This window comes from Podarcis tiliguerta (genome assembly GCF_965153285.1).
Source record: "Podarcis tiliguerta genome assembly, chromosome: 1".
Taxonomy (NCBI): Eukaryota; Metazoa; Chordata; class Lepidosauria; order Squamata; family Lacertidae; genus Podarcis; species Podarcis tiliguerta.
Window position 1 is genome coordinate 115090323 of NC_139534.1, and position 27004 is coordinate 115117326.

Below are 27004 nucleotides of genomic sequence, written 5' to 3' on the forward strand. Positions count from 1 at the left end.
GACTAGAGAGACTACTTAATCTGTTTTTAAGAGATCCAGTTGCATCCTTGTTACATAGTGCAGCAGTGATGCCTTGTCCAGGGGCAAGGGGAACAGAATCCCTTTGTTTTTACTTGAATGGGGATAACATCTGCATCCAGCAACTCTTCTTCCCCTTGCGGATTGCTTGGTTGCTATCTTATAATTGTTAGGCATGTCTTTGTGCTTCACTGACGCCTCCACTTTCCTCTCGACTCCTGTGGATGTGGGATTTCTGCCTGATGATAACAGGCTTTTTAAAAAAATAAAATAAATGCAAAGACTGTCAGAAATGTTCAATTGACTTTGTGTTTGGTTGTGGCAGCAATCAATGCCAGGAATTTCTCTCTCTCTCTCGGGGGCTTCCAATGATATCTTACTAACTACCTGCTGTAATTGGCATTTTCATCTCCTCCCTCCTGGAATAAGTCACTGTAGATGTCACATTTTTCTAAGCCTGAAATCTGTTGTCATTATTTCTTAGTTAAAACCAGCACTGCTATTCGCATTCTGGAATTTTTTACTTCTTTCTCATGACCGGAACGTGTATTTTAGGCAAGTCTGTACAAGGGCAACGACAATATGCCCTTGTATGATCACTACAAACATTCCTCTTCCATGGATGCCTCCCTGATTTCGTTCTCCAGCTTAACATCACCCTGAAGATTTCAGTCTCAGTCTCAGTCAGTTTCATTGCACATAGCCAAAGGCTGCCGCAATGTACAGAGAATTATTTGACAATTAAAAGAAAATATACTGAATTGGTAAAAAAAGACTTAAAGCATTTATATTATTAAAATATTACGTACTCTAAACAAAGCTATAAAAGTACCCCAATGTACAAATAAAAACATTAAACAATAAAATTCATAAGCTAAAATCATCACATGGTCACTAATGTTAAAAACAATATCAATTAATACAGTGTGCAATTTATACTCAGAGTTTGGTGACAAAGATAGAGCATAGCCTGAGGTAGATGGGATCAAATAAATTCATCTCCTTTGCAATTAATGGCTACCTTGGCTATATAATTTGCTCTAATTTCCCTAGCAGCAGTTGCAAAAAGTGCTACCCGCCAGGTCACATACTTATCTGTGTCTGCAAGGAGATATAACATCAGGTCAAGGGGGTTCTGGCCAGGGGACCCTGTCATTATAGGTACCAAAAATCTTTGTCTTGCATCATTATATAACGGACAGTGCAAGATATAATGCATAAGGTCCTCTACTTCAGAACATCCCCTGATGCAAACACGTTCGTTTTTTTTGGTATGCCTCTATGTCTCCCATCTCTATAAGCAGAGCTTATTGTATTTAGTCGTAAATTCTTCTCGGCCTTTTGGCTAAGATCAAGTGTAGTATCCCTGAAGATTTTGGTCAAGGGGAAAATAATACATCTCCAGTAATAAATTATTTTGGGGGCATGATAAATCTGGTATCTGCCAATGGGATAATACTGAGAATCATTCAGTTAGAATGAAGGAGTCACAGGTTCAGAACCACAGGGAGCAATCCCACAGGCAGGGCCAGCCCTATCATTGGGCATAGTGAATCTGTTGCCACAAGGTCATTCTTGCTGAGCCCCTTCTCAACCCAACCATTTTTCCGTGTTACAGGACTGTGGTGTTTGGCTTTGTGGCCTGTTCTGCACTCCCTAATCTAACATGCTGCCCACAGCAGTGGCAGATGCTGCTGTCCCATTGCCAGAGTTGAGTGAGATTCAATTGCAAGTCCAGTCAGGCTCTGTATGTGAACTGGTAGGGACACCATCTTGTCCTTTGCACCAAGCAGCAAAACATCTTGGGCCAGCCTTTCCTACAGCCGTGTGCTTGTTGCAACTGCCAGAGCTTCAGAGTCTAGCCTGGAGGAGCCAGGTGGAAGAACCACCTTCTGACTGCTTAAATACACTTGTTAAAAGGTGAGTGCTCATCAGTTCAGCTGAACCTTCTTAATGGTAGAGCTTTCGGCCTCCAGGGACTTGGCCTGTGGTAGCTTTGCTTGACTGACAGTGGAATCAATAGCCTATCAGTTAAAGCCCACAGGGAAATATGCAACTTCAGTGTTCAGTGGGACTATGCATGGAATTTGGTTCCAGTGTGTCTTCTGAGGATGGCCCCTGAAGCGGGTCTGCTGCTGCTTGAGGATTCCAAGGACTCAGGCCATGACACTTCCACTCATGCATTGGGCCATTTTTGGGTACAGGTCTCTGTTTTTGTTAATGGAATGTTGTGCAGCAAATAAACTCAGTCAGTCTCATACATGGCAGAAGTACTTCTTGGGGGCGGGGGGAAACTTAACTGACTACAAGCAACATAAATAGCATGAATTCAACAGGGAGGGGAAATGGAAAGAGGAAGTTAAAGAGGAAGTTGCTTAAATCGGAGATAGAAAGAGAAATAAGTAAGCTTCAACCAACTAAGATAGGTTACAGCTCCACCTACTGTTGGAGTGGACTAATTACGACTTCAATAAGCAAGAAGAAGAAGAAGAGTTTGGATTTGATATCCTGCTTTATCACTACCCGAAGGAGTCTCAAAGCAGCTAACATTCTCCTTTCCCTTCCTCCCCCACAACAAACACTCTGTGAGGTGAGTGGGGCTGAGAGACTTCAAAGAAGTGTGACTAGCCCAAGGTCACCAAGCAGCTGCATGTGGGGGAGCGGAGACCCGAACCCCGTTCACCAGATTACGAGTCTACCGCTCTTAACCACTACACCACACTGGCTCTCTAAGCTCTCACCATACATAGGTTGTTGTGTCTCCATCAGTTCTTAAGAGGTTTCTGGTAAAAGCAACCTGTTTTTAAAATTATTATTTTTAATGCAGATTTTAATTTGCATAGTATAAATGGATTGAAGCAAGGTATTAACACAAACAGCAAATTGCAGGGTTTGACAAGCAGTAAAAGTATGTTAGAGAGGCATGGTGGGGGAGGGTGTCTCATCACATCTTAATTTTTTTATATTTTTGTAGGAGGTATTATTATTACTACAATTTATTATCCATACTTCACCCCAAAGTCCCAGGGTGAGTTAGAGCAAATAAACCACAATATTAAAAACTGTTTAAAATAAATTAAGATTGCAGGAATCAGTTGGGTCCAAAAGATAAGTATTGCTATCCATTTCCCAAGTTCCTCAAGAGATCCAGCAAATTTAGGGCACAGTTCCCTGTCATGTGTTATTTACTCCAAATAAAAGTATATTGACTCGGTAGCTGTGTCCCCTTATGTGCTTGGTTCACACAGGAAATAAAATCATGCCAAATGGCATAAAATTTGTCGGCAGTCACCTGGCCCCAGAGGTGGCTTGTTAATTTATCCATTATAAATAGAAACCATAGTTTGTCATGCCAAATGATGATCTGCATTTCAGTGCAGAAAATAATGATTTTACAACAGCGTCTATGAAGGTCTGAACCAAGGAGAGGTAGACTGACAAGTTATAAATCTGGATGGTTTGACAGTTTTGCATGATGATTTCTACGACGGAAGCAAGATAATAATATGGAAAGCAATATTACCATGCATCAAAGTGCTCACCATAATTACTCTTTTCAAGCCACCTCCAGTACATTATCGAGGAGGGTTGTAATTATTGAGCAGGAAAGGAACTGCAAAGTATGTCAGCCCAAGAATTGGAAAACAACAACAACATAAACACAAACTGCAGCCATTTCTTGGGAGAGGAGCAGGCAAATGGAAAAGCACAATGCCTTTCTGCACACAGTGTCCTGAATTGTTTTCTTGTTGCTATCAGGTGGCTGTTGGATTTCTTACATTTCCTCTCTCGGAGCACATTTCCCTTTTATGCAAAAGTTGTGAAATGCCTATCATTATGATGGGCAACCTGTGAGGAGCATAGTTTTGAGTTTAGGGGTGGGGGGTAAAAGACAACTGTCCACAGAGGCTGAATCACCCAAAGTTGGGGAGCTGGGTGGTTTTGAGCCTTTACCCCAATGTCATCTCTAAGTCCTGCAAATTATTTATTTTTAACCCATAGGAGTGAATTCACTCAGGAATTCTAGTATTATGGGAGAGGGAGGATGCCTGGGTTAGCCTTGATTTTGTGACTTGTCTACAGCAGCCACTTATGTGGGCAAATGGGACATTGCCCCACCAACCTTAGACAGCCCACACTTGTCTGCTTTCTTACTTACAAGCAGTCTGGGGGCAGCCCTGGCCATCAGCTTCCTCGCCTTAGTTTTGCCCCTTGCAGAATTTAGCAGTGGGTGGTGGTGGTTGGGGAGAACACTAGAATTATTTGGCTTTGCCTATCAGGGCCTCTGGCTCCATCTACTATTGACTGGCTGGTCTTCTGCCCAATTAGTCCCAGTGGGGACCAGCCACAACTGGCCTCTTGTACTTGCAAAGGGGACAGTCCACATGTGGCTTACACACTTGCTCCATTGGCTTGGAGAGAAAACAAGAAACATGAAGACAACTTCTCTGGGTTCTTGCTATTGAGTCATCATGGGGGAAAAACCCCTTGTGTGAAATGGCTTTGCTATACAGGACTTGGAAGAAGTGCTACTGTGCCAGTATTGATAGCTAACTTATGGTGAGAACATCTTACCATGATCCTGCAATGGCTATACTTATTAGATGTTTGTTTCTGGGCACAATCCAAAGTGTTGGCAATTACCTTTAAAGTCCTAAGTGATATGGGTCCAGGATAACTTAGGAATCAACTACTCCATACGATCTTGCCTGCCCCCTAACATCAAAAGGAAAAGCCCTTCCTTGCTTCTTTAGCCTGGAAAAGAGGAGACGGAGATAGCCATCTTCACATATCTAAAGGGCTGTGACATGGAAGATGGAGCAAGCTTGTTTTCTCTTGCTCTGGAGGATAGGACTCAAACCAATGGCTTCAAGTTACAAGAAAGGAGATTCCGAATAAACATCAGGAAGAACTTTCTGATGGCAAGAGCTGTTTGGCAGTGGAACAGACTTCCACAAGAGGTTGTGGACTCTCCTTCCTTGGAGGCTTTTACGCAGATGTTGGTTGGCCATCTGTCGTGGATGCTTTAGCTGAGATTCCTGCATTGCAGGGGGTTGGACAAGATGACCCTTGGGTCCCTTCCAGCTCTGCAATTCTGTGATCCCACTGAGAATGGAAGCATAGCTCAATGGGGCAGAAGAAAGGGCCTTCTCAGTGGCAGCAACTGGAGTATGAGGTGTGTAAACAGTGGCCTAGGACACTAAAAACACAAATATTTGAAAGGTTAAGGAGAATAATAATTTACTTGGTACAAAGAAGGCATCAGGTGAGCCTCTTCAGGAAAGGCATTCTTCAACTGGGGTGCCACCACTGCAAAGGCCTTCTGGCCAGTCCTGTGTCCTCCCAACCCATCTGTCAGCTCAACCTCGCTAGACATCCTATAGTTCACTGCTGGCTGAAAATCATTTATGGATAAATTGAACAGCACCAGCCAGAATGAAGATTCCCTGCATTGTGAAAGCTGTCTGTTTAATGCTACCTTCAGTTTCTCTTTCTTTAACTGCTTATAGATCAGTTTGAAGACCTCATCCTATGACTGCTAAGTTTATTGAAGATCGTTGATGAAGGACTTTGCCCAAAGCCTTTTGCAAGCCTGAATATACATTGCACAGCGGCCAAGCAAGGCTGGTGAGTCTTTTAAGGAAGGGAAATCTCTTGGGCAAACATCCCAGCACTTTGCTGAAACTGGACAGATTAATCTTTCAAAGTAACTTTGGGCTCAGCCTGCAATAAGCTACGCGAGCTAAGTCAAATCCATGGCTGTAATAGATTCCGTAGCTTATTATGCGCCTCACAGCACCACTAAGCTTGGCTCATTGGAAAGTCTAATTGGTGCTTTGGGGAGAGCTTCAGCCTATCAAGGCTTCTCCACCCACGAATGGTGGGTTTCCAGCCAGCCAGAACCTTCAAGGGGGCTGTCAGAGAAGCCAGCTCTGCTTAGCTTGCTAGCTCTCTTTTGTGACTTGACATGAGACAAGGTATTACCATATAAATGAGATAAGGTCTTAGATAATTGCTGACTGAAAGTAAAAAACTGAACTGAGCTGCTTGTGTCCGGAACTATTAAATGTACCTTTCTATCTACCATCTTTTTTTCTGTCTTTCTAAATCTGTATAATTTTCTCTGCTGCTGCTTCTATTTCTTCCATCTTCTCTCCACTAGTAAAAACTACAAATTATACATAGAGAGAGAGAAAGAAAGAGAGAGCTCTAGGACATTTTAAAATTCTGTTCTCCCTTGCCCACCCACTCACATACACTGTAAACCTAGGAAGCTGCCTTGCACTAATTCAGGCAATCTAACTCAATATTGTATAAGCTGATAGGAAGTAGGTTCTCCAGGATTTCAGGTGGGACATTCCTTGTCCTACCTGGAGATCCTGGGGGTTGATTCTGGGACCTTCTGCATGCAAAGCAGATGCTCTGCCACAGACCCACATCTCTCCCCCCCCCCCAAAATACAGCTCTTTCTCTTGAAAAGGACTATTGAATTTGAATATTCTATTTGAATTTCTGGAGTCAAATGCTCATAGGAGGAAGAAACTGTGAGGCAGAGAAAGACACCAGACAGATTTAAGGCCATCCTACATGATACTCAAAACACATGCCTTAGCTTAGGCCCCAAAGCACTATGGGCCCATCACCTCCTGACAAATAGAAGGGGAAGAAATGGAGGCAGTGAGAGATTTTACTTTCTTGGGCTCCATGATCACTGCAGATGGTGACAGCAGCCACAAAATTAAAAGACCCCTGCTTCTTGGGAGAAAAGCTAGACAGCATCTTAAAAAGCAGAGACATCACCTTGCTGACAAAGGTCCGTATAGTTAAAGCCATGGTTTTCCCAGTAGTGATGTATGGAAGTGAGAGCAGGACCATAAAGAAGGCTGATCGCCGAAGAATTGATGCTTTTGAATTATGGTGCTGGAGGAGACTCTTGAGAGTCCCATGGACTGCAAGAAGATCAAACCTATCCATTCTTAGGGAAATCAGCCCTGAGTGCTCACTGGAAGGCACAGATCCTGAAGCTGAGGCTCCGATACTTTGGCCACCTCATGAGAAGAGAAGACTCCCTGGAAAAGACCCTGATGTTGGGAAAGATGGAGGGCACAAGGAGAAGGGGGTGACAGAGGACAAGATGGTTGGACAGTGTTCTCGAAGCTACCAGCATGAGCTTGACCAAACTACGGGAGGCAGTGGAAGACAGAAGTGTCTGGCGTGCTCTGGTCCATGGGGTCACGAAGAGTCAGACACGACTAAACGACTAAACAACAACAAAGCATCCATGACAGATGACCATCCCACCTCTGCTTAAAAACCTCCAAAAATCCACTAGCAGGCAAACCCCCTTTTATTTAAACAGATGTCTGGTTCCTGAGTTGTTTTTCCTCTGCCAATCTGTGTTTAAGCCTGTGTTTTTACTTTCAACAGGCCCAGCCCTCAATTTTCTATTTAAATCTACCCTCGTCTCATTTTCACACAGTTTTATTATGATGTTGCTTATTTATTATGTGTTAGATAATACATTGCCTTTGGCATTTTTTTTTAAAGAAATGGAAATGCAGCCTATACATGGAAGAAAGAATAAACAGAGAATAGCCTTCAATCTTATTTGAGTAACCCCATTTTGATCGACAGGTAAGATAATTTGAAAGACGGGTCTATAGCTCTTGTTGCAGCCTGCATTTATATACAGTGGACAGAATGCTTAACTTGGACTAGGAAGATCCAGGTGCGAATTCTTACTCACCCATGAAAAGCCAATCATTTTTTCTCAGCTTAACCTACCTCATAGATGTGTTGTGAGGATAATGGAGGAAATATGTATATCACTCTGAGCAACTTGGAGAAATGGCAGCATAAGAAAAATATAATGAACAGAAGGAATAAATAAGAAAATTGAAACAAAAAGGAAAACAATAGAATTAGCATTTGAGAATAAAAGTAAGCCCCAAACCAAGAAATCTCACATAACTATGAGTCATTCTGTGGGTGGTTTGATGATTGAAGGATATCGGTGTACAGACAGTTGAAAGGGAAAGAACATTGCAGTAGATAAGAAGTTGAAAGAGAGGCAGCTTGAAAGAATAACGAACGGACCAATTAATATTTCAGGAGTTCCTATTTAAAAATGATGTTATTACAATGCTTCAGGCATTAAATTTGCCAAGCTGACTATTATGGGAAATCAGTGCAGTTTAAGTACTCTGCAATCATAGAGAATTCATGGAAATTTAAGAGAAGTTATATATTATACATTGGATATTGGGGAGGGGGGAGGGAGAGAGACAGAGAGAGAGAGACCCAACACAGCTAAAGAAGGATGGCAAGCTACCAGCCTGATTTGCCGAACCTTGCATGTACTTTGCAACATTTCACAGATGAAAACAGGGATAACCTTGTGTACTCTTAACACCTTATATCAGGCATCCCCAAACTCAGTCCTCCAGATGTTTTGGGACTACAATTCCCATCATCCCCAACCACTGGTCCTGTTAGCTAGGGATGATGTGAGTTGTAGTCCCAAAACATCTGGAGGGCCAAGTTTGGGGACGCCTGCCTTATATCCTCACACCAAACACCATTCATTTACTCTTGGGCTTCTGGAGCAGGATCCGAAGAAATCCCCCCTCCTGTATTAGTTTTGACAAGTTTAGGAGGCAAAACTTGAAATGCCTTCAGGCTTCGATCCTACTAACTAACAAGGAGTAAGGCTCATTGAACTGAATGTGGCTTGCATCTGAGTAGATGTGGATAGGGCGGAGTTATGAGTAGCACTGATTCTCTGCCACATCAGCTATGGAATAGATAGAGGGGAAACTGGACAGTGCAGAAGTACAGGCTAGACATAACGTGTAGGGATGGGTGAGCTGATGTACGTCCACACCAAAGATGAATCTGACTGCTCATCGTAAAAACATAAAAAAAGCCTTCTGGACCAGGTCAATAGCAGGTCCTGTTCTCACAGCAGCCAACCACATATGAGAAGCCTGAAAGAAGGACTCTCTGCACTTGTGCTTTCCAGAAACTGGTATTCCTCACTGTGGATCCAGAATTGGCCTCCACAGTCACTTACGAACCCACTGTTAAAACCATTGTGGCATTCGTACGGAGACCCTGGTCGTCTCACAGACTATTGACCCGTACACCACTAATCCGCTGCCACCAACCAGGTCCTCCCCGGTAAATCACTTAGTCTCAGTCAGGTTCTTAAGTTAACAAAGAAGAGTGTAGTTTACTGCAAACACAAATAAACTTTAACTGCATTCAAAACACTGTTACTCTTTACCTTCTTAGTCTTATTTTCATCCTGTCTCTAACTCTTCTACCTCCCCTCACACAAGAACCAACTTCACTGTCTCTCTATTTCCAACTGTCTGCCAAGTGCTTTCCCAACTGCCTTTCCCAACCAATCAAAAGCAACCCACCCAAACCTTGGGCTAAGCCCTTTTATAAACAGGTAGGCTTCACCTCTGGCTTTTCTATTGTTGTTGTTGTTGTTTAGTCGTTCAGTCGTGTCCGACTCTTTGTGACCCCATGGACCAGAGCACGCCAGGCACTCCTGTCTTCCACTGCCACCCACAGTTTGGTCAGATTCATGTTTGTAGCTTCGAGAACACTATCCAACCATCTCGTCCTCTGTTGTCCCCTTCTCCTTGTGCCCTCCATCTTTCCCAACGTCAGGGTCTTTTCCAGGGAGTCTTCTCTTCTCATGAGGTGGCCAAAGTATTGGAGCCTCAGCTTCACGATCTGTCCTTCCAGTGAGCACTCAGGGCTGATTTCCTTAAGAATGGATGCATTTGATCTTCTTGCAGTCCATGGGACTCTCAAGAGTTTCCTCCAGCACCATAATTCAAAAGCGTCAATTCTTCGGCGATCAGCCTTCTTTATGGTCCAGCTCTCACTTCCATACATCACTACTGGGAAAACCATAGCTTTTACTATATGGACCTTTGTTGGCAATGTGATGTCTCTACTTTTTAAAATGCTGTCTAAGTTTGTCATTGCTTTCCTCCCAAGAAGCAGGCGTCTCTTAATTTCGTGGCTGCTGTCACCATCTGCAGTGATCAACTCTTTCTCTCCCCCTGTAGAGACATTTTCAAAAGAACGGGCAAATGCCACAACCGTGTTTGTGGAAGACAATCTTACTCAGCTACGAGTGATCACCAAAGAAGAAGAAGAAGAAGATTTCAGAACTGTATTGCCTCTGACAGTAGAGGTAGAATGTAGCCATCATGACCAGGACCCATTGATAGGCTTATCCTCCATGAATTTGTCTTTTAAAGCCACCCAAATTGGTGGACATCACTACCTCTTGTGGGAGCGAATTCCATAGTTTTAACTATGCACTGTGTGAAGAATCATAGAACTGTAGCGTTGGAAGGGACCGCATGGGGCATTTAGTCCAACCCCCAACAATGCAAGAACCTTTTGCCCAATGCGGAGTTCAAACCCACAACCCTGAGATTAAGAGTTCTATCTTAATCTCTGACTGAGCTATCCTTCTTCCCCAAAGTACTTACTTTAGATTGTCCTGCTGAACCTTCCAGCATTCAGCATCATTGGATTGGACTCTAGTATTATGAAAGAGGGAGAAAAATCCCCCTTTATCCCATTTCTGCACTGCATGCATATTCTTATACATCTCTGCCAAGCCCCCCTGCTTACTTGCCTTTAGCTGCGTTGTCTGAAAGCAGGAGCAGAGCCTTGCAGGGCTGTCCAAGTGTCTCTCTGGGGGGATCTTCTACCTTGCAGACATGCCTGCTGTTTGCCTCTGTTTATGCTGTGCTTGTAAGAAAACATTACCAAGATGCCTTAGGTCTCTAGTTCTCTAAAGGAAACCAAAGCAGGTACTGACACTGTCCCCAAGATCTTCTCACCGCTTGGGGAAGTAGGCAGAGGGCAACAGTAGCTTTCTTTCCCAGATCTATACTAACTGACTATAGCTTTTAGCGTTTTACAGGTGACGTTTAACAGTGGAACTGCAGGTAGCTACACTACTGAAATGGCTATAAAAATATATAAAGCCCCTATGAGAATTTGCTTGCTGCAAAGAAATACAAAAGGCTTTCAGAAACCAAAATAATTTTGTCCTGTGTTTTTTTTTTTTTTTTTTGGGGGGGGGAGTGTTTCCTTTAGCAGGAGACATGAACCCATCCAGTTATAGAGCTTGACCCTGAGGTTAATGAGGCTGCCGTACTTTATTCTTCTCACGTTTGTAGTGTTGTGCCCATAGCACCACCGTGCTCCAACTCACTTCCAACTATATTTTGGATAGGATGTTGACTGTGGAAAGGCATTCTGCCTCTGTTTCAGTGATCCTTGGCAGTGACTTACCAATCTCTTCTGTTTATGAATTTTGATACAGTTTAGTGTTATAAAAATGTTGTCAGCACAGTATATTATTAGCCGACGTGTTGCTTGTTGTTGTTTAGAGCACTTTATTCTGAGTCAAGGTTCATAAATCCCAATCTGGTGAGAATCACATTTTTTACAAAATAAGCTTCTAGAGCTCAAGAGGGGAGAAAAAATGGGAAGAACGAAAAGAACCTATTTAACAATGTAATCCTATACAAGTCTACTTAGAACTAAACCTAATTGAGTGCAGTGGGACTTCCATGCATGCATGTCTTCAAATATTCAAAATGCAGAAAGAAAACAAGGAGGGGAAGAACTATGAAAGAGTTTAAAATAACAATCTTGGGATAATAATTTGATGGATATTTTGGCTTGGTCGTACTGAGCAAATGCTACCGAAGTTAACAGAGCTTATGAGCTGCCAGAGTTAACCCACCACTTCCACATTATGGAATCTATATACAAAAGGAACAGTGATAACAAAGCTCTATGAACCTGTCCTTCTGCTGAGATAACCAGCGGAGGCCCTGATCCACACACATTCCCCTTGTCAGAAGTGTGACTGGCAGCAACACAAGGTGCCTGGATTACGGAACTTCCTCCCTTGAGACATCAGTACAGCTCAGACAGTGCAGGTACTTGCTTGAGAGTGGTTTTTGTTCCCCTGTGACTCTGGCATTTGTTTCTGCTCTGCCATATTTATCTTTTATAGGTACAGAAGTAGCAGCTTCAACAAAACAGCAACGTAGAAGGCAATTAAATCATCACCATCATCTCACCTCCTAACAAGAACACTCCTGTTCAAAGTCCCAGCCAGCCAGCTTCCTCCAGCAGACCTGTGATCTGATTCCATTGTTTCTCCACTTTTCACTCACTGTCTCTGGTTCCTAATTCTCTGAACTACCACTTGCTGAATCAGAGCTCCTTGTTCCAGCTGTTTTCAGTGCTCCCTCTTGCTTATTTTCTTGATTTTCCCTACCTGGCCCAGGAATTCTCAGGCACCTCGGTTTTACTTCTTCAAGAACAGTCTATTGGGACCCAGAAGAGGTATCATTTCTGTCTTATCCTATCTTCCAAAGGTCCTCTACTTTCACACTGTAGCCTCCATTCTGCTTCCTTGTCCTATCTTGGTGTTTGTGTAGACCTGTTTTGGGACTCACCTTTCCTCCACTTCCTCTCCTGCTCCCTCTTGCAATTCATGCATGTGCTGATTGAGTCATTCCTAAATTTGTCTAGGCCATGTCCCCAAAACATAGTATTCAAAGCTGTCAACCTTCCCTTTGTTCGCGGGAAATTCCCTTATTCCAGCGCCGTTTCCCGCTGCTTCCCGCTGCTATCCTGGATTGTTAGATATCCCGTAGACTGTCCCTGGGACAGGTGAGGCTGCTGATCCCTTATTTTTGAGGCTGTTGATCCCTTATTTTCAAATCTGAAAGTTGACAGCTATGATAGTAGTCAATGCTGATATGTTAGTAGAGCTAATTTCCCCAAAGAAATGCAAATGTTTTGCTGAGCTGCAGTAATGAATGTGTACATTTCTGTGTATTCGTCTCAGCCTTGGGAAAGATTTGTGTGACTGTGACGTACTGAGTAAATCTGCCAAGAGGTCCTATTGCCACAGTTCAAAGATACCTAATACACGGGAGTATTGGAAAGTGTGTGAGTGAAACATGAGGAGGCTGAGTAGCACAAACACACATGCACTAAACTGCAGAATTGGCACAAGAGGTACTTTGCTATGCGCCTTGGAAAAACAAATCAGGCTCATTCCTTCCTTCTTTCTAGCAATCAACAGCAAAGTAGGTTGGTTACCAATCTACAGAGGGTAGATCAACACTATACATTTATACTTTATAGTATGTTAAGGTGCCAAGTGCTCTGAAACACTTATTTTCCCCACAGAGCTACAATTCTCAGAGTTCCATGGGAGGAGGGATTGTTAAGACACAAGGTGAATTGTAGCTCTGTGGGGAGAACCGGGGCTTCCTCTAAGCACACGTAACAAACTACAGTTCCCAGAATTCTTTGTGGGAAGCTATCACTGTCAAACTGGTATAACAGTCCTTTCAATATACAGGGCACGTGTGACCTGAGTTTTGTGTTACTTTCCCCAAAGTTTTCCTCCTTCCCTCCAGCTGCATTGTCTGCAATCTGACTATGAAGACTTATGTCTGCTCCTGGTCACAGGTGAGGAGTCATGTGGGCGAGACAATGTTCATGGGACCACAGCTACCCATTAAATCCTCAAAACGAGTCAAACATTTGTACTATGCAACCAGTTTGTCTAAGGATCCAGGAATATGTGTTGACATATAGGGCACAACAAGAGAATGAGCTACCACCCCCAACAGGCTATGACTCAATAAGACTAATCTTCTTCAACAACACCCCTGCCACATACAAGCAAACCATTCTACAACCAACTGAACACAACCAACCAAGCTCTGGACGCTCTAATCTCTTGCAATGACAATCAATCAATCAATCAATCAATCAATCACCTACCTATGTGATGCTGACACAAACACTATGCAATAGAATGAAATAAGATTGCCCCTACTTCTCTCCCTCCCTCTCCCTCCCTCTCCTCTCTTTCCCTTCAACCGCACGACGTGTATGACAATAGTGTCTCATGCTGAACATAAATGAACTGTGAAAAAAACACTATGAATCCAAAATGGAGACATTATATGTACCTTTCCTTGTTTATTTGTTTGTTTTGTAACATAAGAAAATCTTTAATAAGAACCTTTTTTAAAAAACAGGAAAGATACACTGGTCAACAAGAAATGTGTTGTCTGCGTTTTTTCAGTTGATTTAGGACGAATCTGATGCGCTGAATCCAAAAATCACATTGGTTTTGCTCAATCAGGTCAAGTTTTTGAGCTATGGCCACATGTCTTTTTTATGTTTTTGTTCACATGTACGCTTGTGTGGAGCATTTTAGAAGAAGTTGGTGGGGGTAAAATGCCATGTCGAATAATTGTTTTGATTGGAAATGATTATTTTAATGACAGGAAGTATTCAGGTCCGATAGTTCTGGGTGATTATGTTGAAAAGGGATCAGTTTGAACTCATAAAACCTCGAAATCTTCCATAAATTGGTGCGGCAAAGCATAAAGTTGGGGGATCAAAACTAAATTAATGGGGCAGCCGCCCCACGAAGTATCCTGATCTTCAATCAGCACGTCGTCCTGTAGCTCATTGTGATGAAATTCCAGTGCCTATCTTCGGAGAACTTCCTGAAATTAGTGACGAAGATGCCTCCATTGTTGAAGGACATGAAGAAGAAGAAGTGGTTCTTGAAGATGATGCTCCACATCCATTTTCCTAAAAGGAGTTGAATGATCTAGTTCACGACCTCAGCTTGTCAAAGGACTCTGCCGAACTGTTGGCATCCAGATTGAAGGAAAAAAAACCTCCTCTCTGACAGTGCTCGCACCAGCTTCTTCCACAACAGGCATCAAGAGTACCTCCGTTTTTTCTCGGAAGAGGACTTGGTGTACTGTGCAGATATTGCGCAGCTTCTGCTCAAGCTTGGAGTGCCACAGTATGAACCCAAAGATTGGAGACTGTTCATTGACAGCAGCAAGCGATCACTGAAATGTGTTCTGCTACACAACAGCAACCAGTTTGCCTCTATACCCCTGGCTCATTCGAGTACACTGAAGGAGAACTATGAAGCGGTGAAGTATGTGCTGGAGAAAATTGGTTATGATCAGCATAAGTGGTTTATTTGTGTTGACCTGAAGATGGTGAACTTTTTGTTGGGACAACGGTCTGGCTTCACCAAGTACCCATGTTTTCTGTGCATGTGGGATAGTAGGGACCGTGCTCAGCATTACACGAAGAAGGACTGGCCTGTGCAGGAGGAATTGGTGCCTTGCAAAGAAAGGAACGTCATCAATGACCCTCTGGTGGACAGAGACAGAATACTCTTCCCACTGCTGCACATCAAGCTCGGCTTAATCAAGTAGTTCAACAAGGCTCTGGACAAGGATGGTGACTACTTCACTTACTTGTGCCAGGCTTTTCCAGGATTGACCATGGAGAAGTTGAAAGCTGGCATCTTTGACAGTCCTCTGATCCGTCAGCTCATCAGAGATCCAGAGTTCGGAAACTCAATGAACAAAGTGGAACTGGAAGCGTGGAAGGCATTTGTTCTGGTAGTGAAGAACAATAAGGCCAGAAACTACACAGAACTTGTCAAGAACATGATGACTGCTTTCAGAAACCTGGGCTGCAACATGAGCGTCAAGATGCACTACCTATTTTCACATATGGACCAGTTTCCTGAGAAGCTGGGATCAATGAGTGACGAGCAGGGGGAGAGATTCCATCAGGACATGAAAGAGATGGAGACCAGGTATCAGGGTCGCTGGGATGCAGTCATGATGGCTGACTACTGTTGGACTCTGAAGAGAGACCTCCCTGCCGCTGAGCATTCCAGGAGTTCCAAGAAATGGAAGTTCAAACCCTGAAGTTTGAAAAATGGTGAAGCAACATGCAATTTACGTGTACTTACCTTTATCAATGCCCACCATTCAGTTTACAGTAAACCTGACCTGATGGAGAGAAACGGATGCCATTTCCTGATTCAGCAGTGCAAAAATACCCTAAATCAGCTGTAGAAATCTAGACAACATTCAAAAAGTAAAAAATTGTTGCCCAGTGTAATGGATGGTGGACTACAGCAAATAATTAGGGATGGTTAGGCTTGTGCTTCAGAACCTTGGACAGCACCAAGGCTGACAATTTCATCTTCTGGAAGTTAGACTTAAGCCACTAAATCAGGGTTTCCCAAAGTGGTTGATATTGACCTCCTAGGGTTGAGGGGATTTTTGCAAGGGGTGAATAAAGATCTTTCTGAATAAAGAGGTTTCTAATGTGAAAAAACCAATCAAGAAGGATGAGCTTGCAAAATAAAGGGCATTGGCATGTTCAGAGGCAACCTCCCTTTGCCAATAAGAAACCTCTGTACAGTCGTACTGTAGAAGTCAAACGGAATCCATTCCGGAGGTCCGTTCGACTTCCAAAATGTTCGGAAACCAAAGCACAGCTTCTGATTGGCTGCAGGAAGCTTCTGCAGCCAATCAGAAGCCACAGAAGCTCATTGGACATTCTGCTTCCAAAAAAGTTTGAGAACCCGAACACTCACTTCTAGGTTTTGTTCATTCAGGAGCCGATTTGTTTGACAACTAAGGCATTCGACAACCAAGGTATGACTGTATTTAATAAGATGATTCCACAATTCCACAGCATTTCTTTTTTTTTAAATGTTATTATTCCTAGTAATGGTGACCAATGATTAATATATGCTGATTATATGTTGATGTTTCTTGACTTTATTGCATTTACATTCCTAAGAATTTGAGTTGGGGTCAATGGCAACTTTACAAGCTCATCAGTGGGTCAGTGAACTCATAAGCATGGGGAACCCTAGACTGGACTAAGCTCTTATGTATGTGTGCAGGTCCTGAAGTTCTAGCCAGCCTCCAAGTCGTGATGAGGAGCATTGCAGTTATTCCTCACCAGTCCTTGAGTGCCACAAAGGACCTGAGTATAAATGGGGGACAGGGAAGCAACAAACCAACATTTGGCAAAACAGACCACAGTTTCTTTGAACGTCTGTGAGCCATATTTTGGCTTGTTCAGGGAACTAGGGTTAAAAGAAAGGCCCTTCCAGAATGGAGAAAAATTGTTGAACATATGAAGACAAACTATAAACAATTAAAAACGTTAACAGGATTGACATAGACATGAGCAGTAAGAAATAACTTAAAGGGAGTATAAAGGTAATTTTTTAAAAAACAGGTTTGAATTGGTTATGCAGTAAGATTACGATATAAAATAAGGAACCTCAGGTGGGGGGGGGAGGGAAGTCAAAGAAAATGTAGGTTGAATTTGTTTTGATTTAATTTTTGCTGTTGAAAAATTGTGAAATGGAAAGATAAAATATTTAATAAAAGAAAATGAAAACAAAAAACCGAAACATAAAATAAAAGCAAATCCCTCCCAATGGCTTGGCATTATGTCGTTTAACCCATACCTCACCGCTGAAAAATTGCCACAGCCATTTCCCCCCATAAAGGGAAAAGCACCTGAGGGGATTTTGATGAGAAACCACAAGAGTATAAGGAAGAAACCTCTATGGCTGCTTACCCAATTAATTAATTATCATTGGATAGTTCAGTCAGTGTAGCTTGAGACCATGGGTCTGATGGCTGTGGGTCCGAGCCCCACATTGGGCAAAAGATTCCTGTATTGCAGGGGGTTGGACTAGATGGCCCTCATGGTCCCTGTTGACTCTACAATTCTATTATTCCATGATTCTAAGACAGCTATCCATTACCGAGAACAATGATGGGCGAATCTGTCACTTTCAGTTTCGCTCAGTTTCTCATTTTTTCAATTTTAAAGACAATTCACATTTCCACATTATGCATGAGCATTTTACTGTAAATTTCTCCTAATACATGCTAGCTTGTATGCAATTTAGCTTAATGCACACATTTTTTTCAATCAATTTCCTCTAACATAATGCAATTTTGCACATTATTTTCATGAATATATGCATTTTTACAAAAACCTATACCCCATTATTTGCTTCTTCGGTTTTTTTTACACATTACCTGGGTCAAGAGCACCATTGCCAAATCTGAAGATCTGCAAATCTTGAATGTTTTGTTTTTGTTTTGGTTCTTGAATTGTTTCAGAAACTGTGTTTTAGGGAGGCCTTTCTTTAAATGTGAACTGACTCCAAATTCTTCCTCATCCCTAACTGAGAATCCCATATAGTTTCTCCCTTTAATTGTCAATATTTTATTTTATTTTTAAAAAAGCAACCCATTTTCATTTGCCTTGAAAAGAACCATTCAGCACATAGTAGACATATTTCTGGTCAAACAAGCCGAGTTTCAAAGTGTTCTCTATCTACTCCCTTAAGTTGTGATCCTTTTAGTGAAGGAGCCTTAAGGGGAGTTGATGGCCTTTTCTGAGGCACTCTCAAGAACTCAACGAGACCTGAGAGTACATAACACTTTACAAAATAGATCCTTCAGGCTGTTCAAGAATGTTAAGGAATCCTAGACTTGTCTAGCGAGTTATTCGTGACAGTTTCTTCTAAAAGCTTCAAACATGTTGATCAAAGAGCATCCTTTGCCCTTGAGACAAAAGCTTCTCTTTCCGTTTAAATATAGAACAATAAATATAGAAAAGTTGGCTTTGCAGATTCCACCTACAGTGATAACAGCAAGGGTCAGCTCGTTTGTGTATTTTTAGCACTTGCACAGGGAGTTTTCAAAGTTGTCAAGGTGGCAGGATGGAAAAGGTAATCATCCTGAATTTGGACGGGCCTCACAGGTTGCAAACTGATCTTTGCCAGAGGATCTCGCGTCCCTTGCCAGATAATGCACCTCCGAGCTCTGCAGAAATCTGAAGGCCAGAGACATTTGTTTTGGAGATAACCCGTAGTGTTTCTAATGCATTTTGTGGCATAGATGGTGCACATCTCCTGGAGTGTGAGATAATCTAACATGGCACATGGAGTTATAAATAGAACGATGAGATCTCGCAAAAACCTGCCTGGGAGGCAAGCTCACTGTCTCGTTCTTTCCCGCAGTTCCCCCCTGTCTTCTTGGTCTGAAATGTTTTCTTAACCAAACTCATCACCCCTCCAGCCTGCTCTTTAGTTCCTTGTAAACCCGATGGTAAACCCACCAGTGCATCCATGGATTCATTCCCTGCCCCACATAAAAATTATGAATGGTGTGGAGGGAGGGAATATTTTCTCCCTCTCCTATGGCAAGTAGATCTCGAGATCACCTGATGAAGCTGGACTCAGGAGGACTTACAGAAGGAACGACTACACAAAACACATCATTCACTTACTTTGGTTGGGCTTCGGCCTCATGAATGAAGAGCCATAGCCAGGTCCCATAGTGGAAAGGGCTTTGGTTGCCAGGCAGACTGGAGCCTTAGCAACTGTAGTTTCAAAGAATAATAATGGGCCAGGACAATGGGAAAACATTGCAAATATGGCAAGGAGAATGCCAGGGTAGCTTCAGTTTTAGGAAGGGCTTAACATCTTCCCAGAGATACCTGCAAGATTGCCTTGCCCTGTATCTGGCCACTTGAATGCTCCCCTCTGCAGAACTGCCAAGATAGCAAGTGTCACATAATACTCTGCGTTTGTCAGAAATGGATCTTTCGGTGTGGCAGCAGCCGCAATTGGGAATTCTCTGCACAGGTGCCCTTCGCTGTGCTCTTTTCAGTACCTCCTAAAAACTTTTCTGTTGAGGCAAACCTGTCCAGATTGTAGAATATTGATATGTGTTTTGATCAGTTTTTAGCTTATTGTTGATTTTAATTATTTTTGAATGTTTTAAATAGCTGTTTTCAGTTGTTGTTTTTTTTTTTTACTGATAATCTTATTGTTTTATTTTTGTGTGAGGGTTTTTTGGGGGGAGGGGGTTGTTTAACAATCAAGTAGTATATAAATGTTATGAAAAAATAAAATAAAATAAAATAAAAATACACTTGCTTGGACCTTGAGAGAATCTTCCTTGGCTGCTTTCATGAAGTGATTTTGCAGAGAAGCCAGTTTCCAGGGTGCTACTACAGCTGTGAAATCCTCTTCCCAGAGCAGCTCACTGGACACCTTCTTCGTTGTGTTTTTGATGTGAGGTGAAGACTTCGGTGATTCCCCAAGTTCTCTCTCTCTCTCTCTCTCTCTCTTTCTTTCTTCCTTCCTTCCTTCCTTCCTTCCTTCCTTCCTTCCTTCCTTCCTTCCTTCCTTCCTTTCTTCCTTCCTTCCTTTCCACCTTTGAAACACCTCAACAAATTTGCTTTAAACGGGGTTGAGGGAGCCTTAGAATTTGAGATACTCTTATAACTGTGGACACCTCCAGATGTCCTGTTTCATGAGCATTTATCCTGATTTCCTTGCACAAAACTATGCAGAGGTTAGACTATATGCAGTACAGTCTTTATTCAGCATTAGTTCTGATTTGTTTGTGGGGAGGGCAAACGATGATGACCATTCCTCTTGCATTCATCCTGATTTGCTTGCTTGCTTTCCTGCTAATCTTTTGTTCATACTACACGTTTAAGTGCATTTCCCTGTTGGTTTCCAAATCACAAAAGTCTTCTTCTTCTTCTTCTTCTTCTTCTTCTTCTTCTTCTTCTTCTTCTTCTTTGGATTCATTGCACCAGGGTGACAGAGGGCTTTAATCCGTTTTAATTGCACAAACCTAGCTTTCTGATATGAATTTCAATCCCTCCTGAAAATACTGAGTCGGGGGGGGGTCACCAATATTTTAGCGTTTTGATTGTTAGAGTAATTAGCGCAAATAAATTAATAAATACATGCATAGCAATGAGCAAGGCGAGGAAGGTATTCAGAACCTCCCACTTGAATTACTTCTGCAGCAAATCAGGTTACTTCTCATTAGAATTGTCTTCCCATAGATTTATGTTTGCTGAAACCTTGAAGCTTCCAAAAACCAAATTAGCCCAAGGCAAGCCTAAGGCATGAAAAATTGAGTTCCTGCCAAACGTTAACTATCCAAGTTAAGGGAAAAGCAGCAGGAAATAGCTGTCCTATTCAAGAACGGACACAGAAAAAGGAGAGGATTTTCGGGTCCCACTTTTCCTTCATAGTACGAAGTTTCAAGGCACTTTTCTTCTTTTTACAGAGTCACTTTCCTTGTGAGGAGAGAGCACTGAAGATTTTGTAATATCTAATGGTGCTAGAGTAACTATTTGTTACAGCAGGGCCTTCTTGGTGACTGCTCCAGACTTTGGAACTCCTTCCACAGAGAAGCTAGACTGCTCCCCTCCTTGCTGCCCTTCTGCTGGCAGGTGAAGGCTTCCTTGTTCCCACAGGATTTGGGGAACTGACTACAGCAGCAAGAATGCTACTTGCCCCAAAGTGGAAAGAAGCAGAAGTCCCAGTAAAGGAAGAATGCATACAAAAACTTATGGAATATGCAGAAATGTTGAAACTTACCGGAGGAATAAGAAATCAAGATAACAAACTTTTTATTAAAAAAATGGAAATGGTTTATTGAATATTTACAGATCAATTGCAAACAGATAAAAACATTAGCAGGATTATTGTACTAACCTGAAGTTTCATAAGAGTATATATTTAAAGAAGATAATTAAATGAGCAAATGAAATGAATTTGGATATGCAGAAGATAATAAGAATAAATTTAAGGAACCACAGAAAGAGGGGGGAAGGAAGTCAAATTTTGAAATGTTAAATTGATTATAAAACTAATGTATAAACTTGAAAAGTATAAATTTTTTTTTTAAAAAAAAGAATTTAGGGAACTGACTGCTTTTAATGAAAGGGCTGGTGCCATGCTGTTTTTATTGCAATTACTGGTTTGGTGTTAATAGATTTTATATATGTATAAAGTTTTAATTAGATCAATGTTTATTTTTTATGATCCCCCCCATGTTGTTATTGGTTCTTAGCCACCCTGAGTCTTGTCAGGGGTAAAGGCAGGTTAGCCACCCTGAGTCTTGTCAGGGGTAAAGGCAGGGTATAAAACAACAACAACAACAACAACAACAACCATTTGCAAATGTGCAACTGGTTCAGGCAGCACCAGCCTCCCTAAGTCAACTGCACACCTTGTAGCTTCTGCGACGGCTTCTTAACAGAGAGTTACGTACAAAGCTATCAGCTTCTCACTGTGCCTTTCTGTTTGAACCGACCAACAAACAACTTTTCCTGCTGTCTCCCTGCAGTGGTGTGACCTTTGCCCAATTCGGATCAGTGTATCACTCAAAACGCTTGAGAGTAATCCCCAGCTATCAAGAAACTTTCTCCTTAATCATCAGCTAACCAACCTGGACTATTAAGAACTAGCCAACAAGGGTGGCCATTGTAACATTATCTACCCATCCATAGTCATCCCTCTCCTTTGTTGCTCAGCTGGTCCTCTGTACATCTCTGAGTAAGTTACAGGGTTTGTAGCTCTAGGCCCCTATCCCTACGCAATAGGAATACATCACCAAAGCTGTCCCTGACTATGAATTGAAATGGGAAATCCCTGTTTAACCAATGGATATCAGAATGCAAGAGTGTGGACAGTTTCTGTATCAGGATGCGGGTATGCATTTCTGTTTGCTTTCTGAGTATCCCCCACCCCCAGTAAGCATGATGCAAGGATTAGATGCCATTGAAATTCTTCTCTGAATTTCTTCCTTAAATTCCGAGCATGTTCAAGCTGCAGCTTGGAATGACACTGTTGCTCAAGGCTGTGTTTACAAGCCCCACTCTCGTGAATGAAGGTACACAAAATAGATGGATGGTCCAGGACGGGCAAGGAATTTGTGCTTGTTTGGATACCCATAGGACGAGTGCCTACCTGAATCATCCTCTGCCTCCAGCAGGGAAGGCCCTTTTTGGTTTCACATCTGAGGCTGAGTGATTGAACACTAACTTTGCGAGGCTTAATGGGAGAATACTGCAGAATGCTGCCAATGGTTGCCTGTTTCTGATGGCTTTACAGTGGTACCTCTGGTTAAGAACTTAATTCATTCCAGAGGTCTGTTCCCAACCTGAAACTGTTCTTAACCTGAGGTACCACTTTAGCTAATAGGGCCTCCCGCTGCCACTGTGCCACCGCCACCGCGTGATTTATGTTCTCATCCTGAAGCAAAGTTCTTAACCTGAAGTACTATTTATGGGTTAGCAGAGTCTGTAACCTGAAGCATCTGTAACCTGAGGTACCACTGTACCTCAAAACACTACAAATACTATATTTTTTGTAAGGGGAAATGTCTGTGCGTCTTTTGGAGCAGGCTGCACAGCTATCCCAGAAGCCAGAACAGCAAGAGGGATTGCTGCTTTCACTGCGCAGCGATCCCTCTTGCTGTTCTGGCTTCTGAGATTCAGAATATTTTTTTTCTTGTTTTCCTCCTCCAAAAACTAGGTGCGTCTTGTGGTCTGGTGAGTCTTATAGAGTGAAAAATACAGTATGTCACAGGCAAAAGAAGTCAAGTGCAAAACTCATAACTCCTTTTATCAGCATGAATGCCAGATTAAGAAATGCACTGGATCCTAGCAGGCTAGACTAGATTAGTGACTGGGCTCAGGCTGGAGCTAGACATGAAGTTCAATGTGCTAAAGTGCTAGAAGGTTTGCTTTAGGTTGTGGGTGAAAATTTCCAGTTTTTCATTTTGCTTAGCGCAAACAGAAAACTTCCTGGTGCCCTACTTCCCTTTTTATGGGGATTATTTTTTTAAACATGCAGGAGCATTCAACTAAATTAAGTTAATAGCTATTCCCCATAAGTGTGAATGGCAAACGCTGAGCTTCATTTTATACAAATGGCTCAGAACCCAGGGTGGTTTAACAACCAATCCTTCTTCCCTCTAGGAATTGTAACTCTGCAGGGCGGGGAGCGGTATTGGGGTCTGCTCACAACTCTCAGCACCCTTAAGAAACTACTGCTCCCAGAATTCTTTGGGGGTAGCTATACATGTTTAAAGCTATACCAAAGTGCTTTAAATGTATGGTGTGGGTGATGCCTTTGGCCTGGCAATGGCAGAGCAAGATTCCACTTTCAGAATACAAATTCAAAAGCCCCATTTCCTGCTACATCATTTATAACTCATTTGCCTCCCTCTTGTGTTCAGGGTGGGCATTCAGCTTTGCTGGGTGCTGACATTTAGACCTTTAAGGTAAAATTAGACCTTTAGACCTGTAAAATTAGAATAGTCAGTCAGTCAGTTTTATTGCACATAGCCAAAGGCTGCCGCAATGTACACAGAATGATTCAACAATTAAAAGAAAATATACTGGATTGATACAAAAAACTTAAAACATTTAAATTATGTTGTTATTGTTGTAAAATTAGAATAATAGAATCATAGAGTTGGAAGGATCATCTTGTCCAACCCCCTGCAATTAAGGAATATTCAGCTGTCCCATACAGGGGCAGAGGAAGGGGGAGCGGTGGGGGCGGGGCGCCCTGGGTGTCACCACTGAGGGGTGGTGACAAAATGCTGGGCAGCAATCACCACGGGTCCTGCAGCGTGTCCTAGCCACATGTCTCTCCTGGGAGTGACGCAGTGGCTTGGGCGCCAGCAGGCTCCGCGCTGCCCCAAATGGTCTGCCCTCTGCCTCCACCTCAGCTGTAGGGCGGCTGAGTGGGAGGAGGCAGGCAGACTCCTCAGTGGCCCCACGGAGCATCCTGCCCTGCTCACCCTGCCTTGCCTCTGCGGGTGGCTGGCCTGGGCACAGGGCACACGCACCGCCTCAGGCACCCTATATGGGGATTGAATCTGCAAGCTTGCCGTTATCAGCACCACACTCTCACCAACTGAGCTATTAGTATCGGTACATTTCCACAGCCCACAGGTGAAAGCAAACTAAGGTTTGCCAAGTATGTGTTTGGAACCTTAATATCTGCAACCAGGCCGAGCTCCAGAATTTCTCCTTTGCTTTCCAGAAATTTTCTAAACCTTTGATTTGATTTGCTCTTCATTTACTAGGTAATGAGCGATACATCTCCTAAATGGCTTTCTGAATGATTTGTAACAACAGCTGTCAGTGCTGTGTAAATATGATGAACATCTTTCTGTCTGTCTGAAGCCAACCCCGTTCCTCTGCTATTCCTCTCTCTCGCTTTGGTGATCAGTTTACAGACAGGGAATCCAAAGTGAGTTGGTGTGGATCTGGATGCAGGAGGGTGTTCACATCAAATGGGAAGCTTGCCTAGTTATAAAAAGCAACGTTATCATGCAGGCCATTTCAAATCTGTCTTGGGTTGAGAGTAATTGGGTTACAGATGTAGCAGTAACATGAGCTCCCACCCTCCCTGTCTTTTAGCCAACTCTTGGTTAATGAACCAAAACCCCGGCAGTTTAATTTCATGTAGGGAAAATTCACCTTTGGAGACTTTCAGACATCATAACTGGAGTGTGGCAAGCTGCAGTTCACTGCACTGAATGGAAGGAAGGAACCAAAACAAATGACCCAACAGCCATTGCACACAGACTTAGGTAGGATGACTGATTTGAATGGCAGCATTTTGATGAGGAGTCCTGAGCGTTAATGGGGAAGGAGGCTTTTTGGTCTACCTCAAATGATGGTGGGCAGCCAATGGCCCTTGATTAAGTGTCAAGTAGTCTTTGCCTACTTGATTAAGTGTCAAGTGGTCTTGAGAGTCCCATGGACTGCAACAAGATCAAACCTATTCATTCTGAAGGAAATCAGCCCTGAGTGTTCACTGGAAGGACAGATCCTGAAGCTGAGGCTCCAGTACTTGGGCCACCTCATGAGAAGAGAAGACTCCCTGGAAAAGACCCTGATGTTGGGAAAGATTGAGGGCAGAAGGAGAAGGGGACGACAGAGGACGAGATGGTTGGACAGTGTTCTCTAAGCTACCAGCATGAGTTTGACCAAACTGCGGGAGGCAGTGGAAGACCGGAGAGCCTGGCGTGCTCTGGTCCATGGGGTCACGAAGAGTTGGACACGGCTAAACGACTAAACAACAGTCTTTGCCTGCTGCTGATGGACTGAGATAGCAACCCTGTTTTAGCTTGATTCGAAATATGAATTGACTACTCATAGGAATTCCAGACAATCACATACAATGCTAGCCATGCATACTCAGAAGTAAGCTCTACCGGATTCAGGTAATGGTGGTGGTGGGGTTAGGGTTGAAGCCTTAATCAATTGATCTCACAATTAAATTTGCACACAGGTAAAGTAAGCTCCCTGAAACAGGCAAAGTTTGTCTTTAGATCATATGCACATGTATTGTAGATGGCATCATTTTGCAGGAAGCAATGCCTATTATGTTAGAAAAGAGGAAATGCCTCCCTGAAGGGGGTGGTTATTCTGTTATAAGGTAAAGGACCCCAGATAGTTAAGTCCAGTCAAAGGTGACCATGGGGCCCTCATCTCACTTTCAGGCTGAGGGAGCCGGTGTTTGTCCACAGACAGCTTTCTGGGTCACGTGGCCAGCAGGACTAAGCCGCTTCTGGTGCAATGGGAATCCGTGACGGAAACCAGAGCACATGGAAACACCATTTACCTTCCCACTGCAGTAGTACCTATTTATCTACTTGCACTGGCATGCTTTCGAACTTCTAGGTTGGCAGGAGCTGGGGCAGAGTAACAGGAGCTCACTCTGTCACACACTCTGTCAAACTGCTGACCTTCTGATTGGTGAAGAGGCTCAGTGGTTTAGATGACAGTGCCACCCGCATCCTTGATATCTGTTATAAGAACTTGTATTGAAAGCCTTCTTTTCTATTTATCTATCCATTGCATATTTCTTCCATGGAGTAAAACTGAACTTTCTGTGAGCAGGCTTTCACATGAGCCACAGCTTCCGCATCCCTGCTTTAGTAATGCATCTACTAAAAATGTGTCTGGATGCAGCTTTTCAACTGGGAGGTGTGCCATCATTTCTTTTGCAACAATGCAGCCCTCGGATTAAATGCAGGAATTGGTAGCTGCAGCAGACAAGCTGTGGCTGGTGTGTCAGAATTCTCTGCGATATTTCAGACACTTCTAGGTCATGCACAGCAGCCACCAATGAAGCAATGGACAATCTGAAAAGTGTTTTGGGATCTCTTTGCAATCCAGGGAATGAATTTTC

At 42.9% G+C, this 27004-nt stretch overlaps 2 long non-coding RNA genes across 3 annotated transcripts in view; one reads left to right on the forward strand and one right to left on the reverse strand.

The window, feature by feature from the left end:
• On the reverse strand, positions 1 to 9445 carry LOC310677810. The gene is made up of 3 exons (XR_014511474.1): positions 9305 to 9445; positions 4663 to 5218; positions 1 to 271 (listed from the first exon to the last, which is right to left on the reverse strand). It is a non-coding gene; the product is annotated as an uncharacterized lncRNA (long non-coding RNA).
• Positions 9431 to 27004, forward strand: part of LOC310677985 — a 25528-nt gene continuing 7954 nt past the window's right edge. Inside the window, exons 1-3 of one of the 2 annotated variants that reach the window (XR_014511547.1) lie at positions 9431 to 9475; positions 12086 to 12827; positions 16279 to 16446. This is a non-coding gene — a long non-coding RNA (uncharacterized lncRNA). Of the gene's footprint in view, positions 9476 to 12085; positions 12828 to 16278; positions 16447 to 27004 lie in introns of those variants that run through there. The other variant, XR_014511546.1, reaches the window with a different exon arrangement.